The sequence below is a fragment of the Erinaceus europaeus genome, chromosome 20 (assembly GCF_950295315.1).
Source record: "Erinaceus europaeus chromosome 20, mEriEur2.1, whole genome shotgun sequence".
Lineage (NCBI taxonomy): Eukaryota > Metazoa > Chordata > Mammalia > Eulipotyphla > Erinaceidae > Erinaceus > Erinaceus europaeus.
This window is the reverse complement of record NC_080181.1, coordinates 33,446,830-33,453,173: the sequence shown is the minus strand read 5'-3', so window position 1 is coordinate 33,453,173 and position 6,344 is coordinate 33,446,830.

Genomic DNA, 6,344 nt, shown 5'->3' with positions numbered 1-6,344 from the left:
AACATGGGTGTTGGTAGGTCGATCCATACTCCCAGCCTGTTTCTCTCACCCTAGTAGGGCAGGGTTCTGGGGAAGCAGGGCTCCAGGACACATTGATGGGATCCTCTGCCCAGGGAAGTCCAGCTGGCATCATGGTGGCATCTGGAACCTGTTGGTTAAAAGAAGAGTTAACATGGGGGAGTCAGGCGGTAACACAGCGGGTTAAACGCACGTAGCACAAAGTGCAAGGACCAGTGTAAGGATCCCAGTTCGAGCCCCAGCTCTCCACCTGAGGGGAATCACTTCACAAGTGTGAAGCAGGTCTACAGGTTTCTTTCTCTCCTCTTCTCTGTCTTCCCCATCTCTCTCCATTTCTCTCTGTCCTATCTAACAACACGACATCAATAGCAACTACAATGAAAAACAACAAGGGCAACAAAAGGGAAAAAAAAAATATATATGAAAAGTTAACATATAAAGCCAAACAAATTGTTGACTAATCATGAACCTAAAGGCAGATGAAGATTTGGGGGTAGATAGCTAATAGGCCTTTTTTAGTTATATTCCAGAAAAAAAAATAAACAAAAAATTTAGTATAGTCATGGGCCCTTTGGAATATGTTAATATTTTTAACAATGTTCATAACCAAACCTACTAGAATGAATTTAGATACACTAGCTTGGTCTATTATAAACACATAACTTTACATGTAAACCTCACAGTAACCTCAAAACAAAATCCTTTGGGGCTGACGTGATAGCTCACCTGGAAAGGTGTCTGCTTTGTCATGAGAGGGACCCAGGTTCGAGCCTGGCTGCCACTGCACTTGGGGAAGCTTCTGTGCTGTGGTGTCTTTCTCCCTTTGTCATCTATCTGTCTCTTTGTTTCTATCTGAAAAACTTGGAATGATGAAGCTCTGGTGATGACAAAAATATATAAAAATCTGCAAAATTAAAACATAAACTAGAAAAGGAATTTAAACACAACAAAAGATGTTAAATCATGAGAAGGAATTAAGGAAAAAGACAAACTAATAAAAATATCCAATCAATAATAAAATGTCAGCAATTACTATATTTAAACAATTACCCTAAATGTTAATTCAGTGGTTAAAATACATAAAGTGGCCATGCAGATCAAAATACATTATCCAGTTTCTTGTTGCCTCCAGGAAACTTATCTTAACTCCCAAGACAAAAAAAAAGTTCAATGGATTGAATAAAAGATTGGAAAACAATTTTATAAGGCAATCATTCCAAGGTAGCCACAACCATACTTAGATTTGCAGCGTTTAAAAAGGGCAGTAAGAGGACAGACATTGCATGATACAGTGGTTAAAAGTTTATTACAACAAAAGTATATTATACTTACTAATGCATGTACCAAATGATGGAGTATCAGAATTCATAAAATAATTACTAATAAAAGAATATATTTCCAGAAATATGCTAATATTAGGGGGCTTTAACACCCCACTCACAGCTGTGGACAATAGTGAATAAATTAGAAATCAATAGCTTTAGATGATGAGCTAGATCAAATTCATAGATTTTTTTGTTTAACTTTCTAAAATTTTTAATTATATTTTAATTTATTTATTGGATAGAGAGAGAAAGCCAGAAATCAAGAGGGAATGGGGAGACAGAGAGACAGACAGACAGATAGACACCTGCAACACTGCTTCACGACTTGCAAAGTCAATAACCATTAAGTGATTAAAGAAATCAAAGCAAAAATTAAATAAATGCCTGGAGACAAATGAGATAAAGATGCAAGTTATCAAACAGTTGGACGCAGCAAAAGTATTACTAGATAGGAAGTTGACTGCAATACAGGCCTTCGGGAAAAAGCAAGAAAAATCTCAAATAAAGAAGTTAACATTGGAAATAACTGAAAAAAAATTTTAAAGTTAGAATAAGGAAAGAAATAATAAAAATCAGAGTGGAACTAAATGAGATACAAACAAAATACAAATATTACTAAGAACAAGAGTTAGTTTCCTAATTCATAAGCAAAATTGACAAAAATTTTGCTAATTCATAAGAAAGAAGAGAGGAGATGCCAACAGAATTAGAAATGAAAAGAGAAATTGCAACAGAAATCACAGTAATGAAAAGGGTCATAGCAGATATGTATGAACAGTTATATGCCAATATGTTTGATAATAGAGAAGTACAGCCTACCATGATTGAAACAAGATATATAAAACATAAAACATAAATATACTCATTACAAACATGAGGATTGAAACAAAAATAGAAACTGTCAGGCATTAAGCCAGCTCTCCCATGACCCTGCATTGCTGATACTATGGCCTATTTACATAAAGATCCCCACCCATTCCATTCCTTTGATCCATCTTCTTCCAGACCCTCCCTGCCTGCAGGGCAACATTAATCCCACCAGTTAAAACCCTGGCAACAGTTGCTAGAGAGGTTCTACCTTTCCAGCCCCTTCCATTTTTCTCCACCTCTCTCCTAAAACGTATGGGATTGTAAAGCCACTTCTGTTTCTGTCTTCTCTGTTCCTTGTCGACCGGGAGAAGGGCAGATATGCAGACCAGGAGGCGGAAGCTGGCCATTGTGGTTTTTGGCTCCATGTGGTTTTAACCACGTGCCTACATGCCCAACTCTGGGACACCGGCATGAATAAAAATTTATATTGCTACCACCATGAGCTTGGTTCCTGGGTCATCTCTCTCCTGCGAAGCTAGCCCGACAAGAAACTTTCCCCCCAAATAAAAAATTCTGGAGCAGAGGAGCTACTAGTGAATTTTGACAAACTTTGAAGTTAGAATTAAGTTAGGGGCTTGGTTGTGGTGCACCCAGTAGAGCTCACACATTTCCATGTACAAGAATTCAAGTTTAAGTCTCCCAGTCCCCACCTGCTAGGGGAAAGCTTCATGAACAATGAAGCAGTGCTATAGGTTTCTCTCTCACTTTCCAACTCCCTCTTTGCACTCAAATTCTTTCTGTCACTATGAAAAGAAAAAAAGAATTCCCAGCCATGGCATCATCTTCCCAGACAATAACTTGGATCCAACTGCATATCAGATTTCAGGCTCAGGCAAAAAACAAAACAAAACAAGCAAACAAACAGAAAAACACTAGTATAGCTACAGGCCCTTTGAAATATAACTAAAATATGCCTACTAGCTATTGACAAATTGCAGGACCTCCCCAACACTTCATTTGCACTATTCCAGCCTTTAGGTCCATGATTGTTCAACAATTTGTTTGGCTTTGTATGGTAACTCTCTTTTCAGCCACCAGGTTCCAGATGCTAGCAGGATGCGACCAGACTTCCCTGGACAGACAACCCCACCAACGTGTCCTGGAGCTCTGCTTCCCCAGAGACCCACCCTACTAGGGAAAGAGAGAGACAGGCTGGGAGTATGGATCAACCTGTCAACACCCATGTTCAGCGGGGAAGCAATTACAGAAGCCAGACCTTCAACCTTCTGCATCCCACAATGACCTTGGGTCCATACTCCCAGAGGGTTAAAGAATAGGAAAACTATCAGTGGAGGGGATGGGATACAGGTGGTAGGAATTGTGTGAAGTTGTACCCTTCTTATCCTATGGTTTTGTCAATGTTTCCTTTTTATAAATAAAAAATTTAAAAAAAAAAAAGGAAAAAGAAAAAAGAGGGTATACTTCCAAACAGGTGTTATTAGATCAACAATACCCTGACATTAAAACCTGATACCTAGATAAACGGCATAAGAGAAAGGAAGGAAGAAATGAAGGAATAAATCTACAGACCTGATGAACATATATGCAAAAAATATATGAACCTGATGAAAATATATGTGAAAAAATTCACCAGCAAAATTGAACTCAATAATACATAGAAGCATCATATACCATGACCAGGTGGGGTTTATTCCAGGGATGTGTGGATGGGATGGATTAATATAATGTAATAAAACATAATAAATGTTATATAACATTTATAACATAAAATAAATGAATGTAATATATTACACCAGTAAAAGGACAAAATCATGATAATATCAGTAGAAAACATCTGACAAGATTCAGCTTCAAATCTATAATAAAAACTCTTAATAAAATGAAGATAGAAGGAATGGAGTATAATAAAATAATAAAAGGAATGTAATAAAGACTATAAACTACAAACTCACAGTTAATGTCACACTCATTGGCGAAAAACTGAAAGCTTCTCCAGTATAATCAGGACCAACACAAGGTTTTTCATTCTATTTAACATCAGATGCCTTGAGTTTCTTTTATTTGGTGTTTACCTGTGAGATTATTTAATGTTTTCCTAAAACTTCTTCATAGAGTTTGGGGCTGGGTGGTGACACATCTGGTTGAACGCACATGTTACAATGTTCAAGGACCTGCGTTTGAGCTCTCGGTCTTCACCTGCAAGGGGAAAGCTTTTCGAGTGGTGAAGCAGTGTTGCAGGTTTCTGTCTCTTTTCTTCTCTATCATGCTTTCTCTTGATTTCTGGCTGTTTCTATCTAATAAATGAATAAAGATTAAAAAAATTAGAGTTCTATCTTTTCCTGTTGACTAACCATCACTTCCAAATACCTGCCTGTCTCTTCCTTTACCATGCATATCTTTATTTGCCATGTTTCTTCTTAGGTGAATTAGAATTCATTGTGCAATACTGTGTATTATATTTCACCAGCTTTGCAACAACTTCTGTTTCCTAATTTATTTTCTTCATTTGTTGGAGGATGTCTCTATTTTCCTTATAATGCATAATATCTTGCATGAATATTATGCATTCAGCTTTTGTAGTGTTTCTGTTTGAATGTTTTTCTGGGACAAACTATTATAGGCATGAAGGGGTGGGTGGGAGACAGCTTACTAGATAAAGCATTTGCTTTGCCACGTGTGAGGGCCTGGGTTTGAGCTCTGTTACCAGAAGGGAATACCATGAAAGGCACCAGGGGAGTTCCACGGATGGAGTAATGTTGTGGTAGCTCTTCAGTCCCTTCCTTCTCTCTCCTATCTTACTTTAAAAAAAACAAATGGATTCACAAGACAGTTCAGTGGTATTCTGTTTGCAAGATACAAGTTCATTCCTCGGCTTTTTTTCCTTCCCTTTCCTGCTTCTTTTCTGTTTTCTCCTCCTCCTCCTCTTCTTCCTTGTCCCCTCCCCCCCTCCTCTGGAACACTTTTGAGGGATTGAACTTTAGACCCTGGACCTCAGGAACGCAAGTCTTTTGTATAATAAATGTGCTACCTCCCATCACCTGGCTCTGCATTTAAAAAATTTGGGGGGAGGAGGAAGAGGTAAAGTAAAAGAGTTTTATGTTTCAGTTTTTTTTTCTTTTCTGGTGTATGTGCTCAAGAACTATTTTTTTAAACTTATTTATTTATTTATTTATTTATTTTTTCCCTTTTGTTGCCCTTGTTGTTTCTCATTGTTGTAGTTATTATTGTAGACATTGTTTTTGGATAGGACAGAGAGAAATGGAGAGAGGAGGGGAAGACAGAGAGGAGGAGAGAAAGATAAGACACCTGCAGACCTGCTTCACCGCTTGTGAAGCAACTCCCCAGCAGGTGGGAAGCCTGGGGGCTCAAACCAGGATCCTTACACAGGTCCTTGTGCTTTGCGCCACGTGTGCTTAACCCGCTGCTCTACTGCCTGACTCCCAAGTTTCTTAAACAAAATGGCTTTCGTTTCTCTGAAAGACAGCTAACAGATAGCTTCACTCAACTGTGCAATGCAACGAACTGAAATACATAAACTGTTCAACACAGAGACAAACAAACAAACAAACAACAAAAGTAGCCAACTGTCTCTAGACTGAAAGCCATGGTGGTTATCTTGGAGGTAGGTTTCCATGAAGAAGTGGGGTGGGGTAGGAAGGGGCACAGAACTGTGGTGATGGGTGCAGTGTGGAATTATACCCCTGAAATCTTATGATTTTGTGAACCATTACTCAGTCATTAAAATATAATAAATAAAAATAAATTCCAGCTAGAAAAGAGATTAGTGTTAAGGCCCTAATCAAAATAATCAGGTAAGATAAGCGATAAAAGGAATTCAGGGGAGTCCAGCAGTAGCGCAGCGGGTTAAGGCCTCTGGCTCCCCACCTACGGGGGGTGGCTTCACAAACGGTGAAGCAGGTCTGCAGGTGTCTATTTTTCTCTCATCCTCTTTGTCTTCCCTCCTCTCTCCATTTCTCTCTGTCTGACCTAACAATGACAAATCAATAACTACAACAATAATACCCACAACAATAAAAAACAAGGACAACAAAAGGGAAAATAAATAAATATTAAAACAATTTTAAAAAGGAATTCAGATTAGAAAAGAAGTGAAACAGTTATTATTCATAAATTGATGATAAATATATGGAAAACACTAAATAACAATAC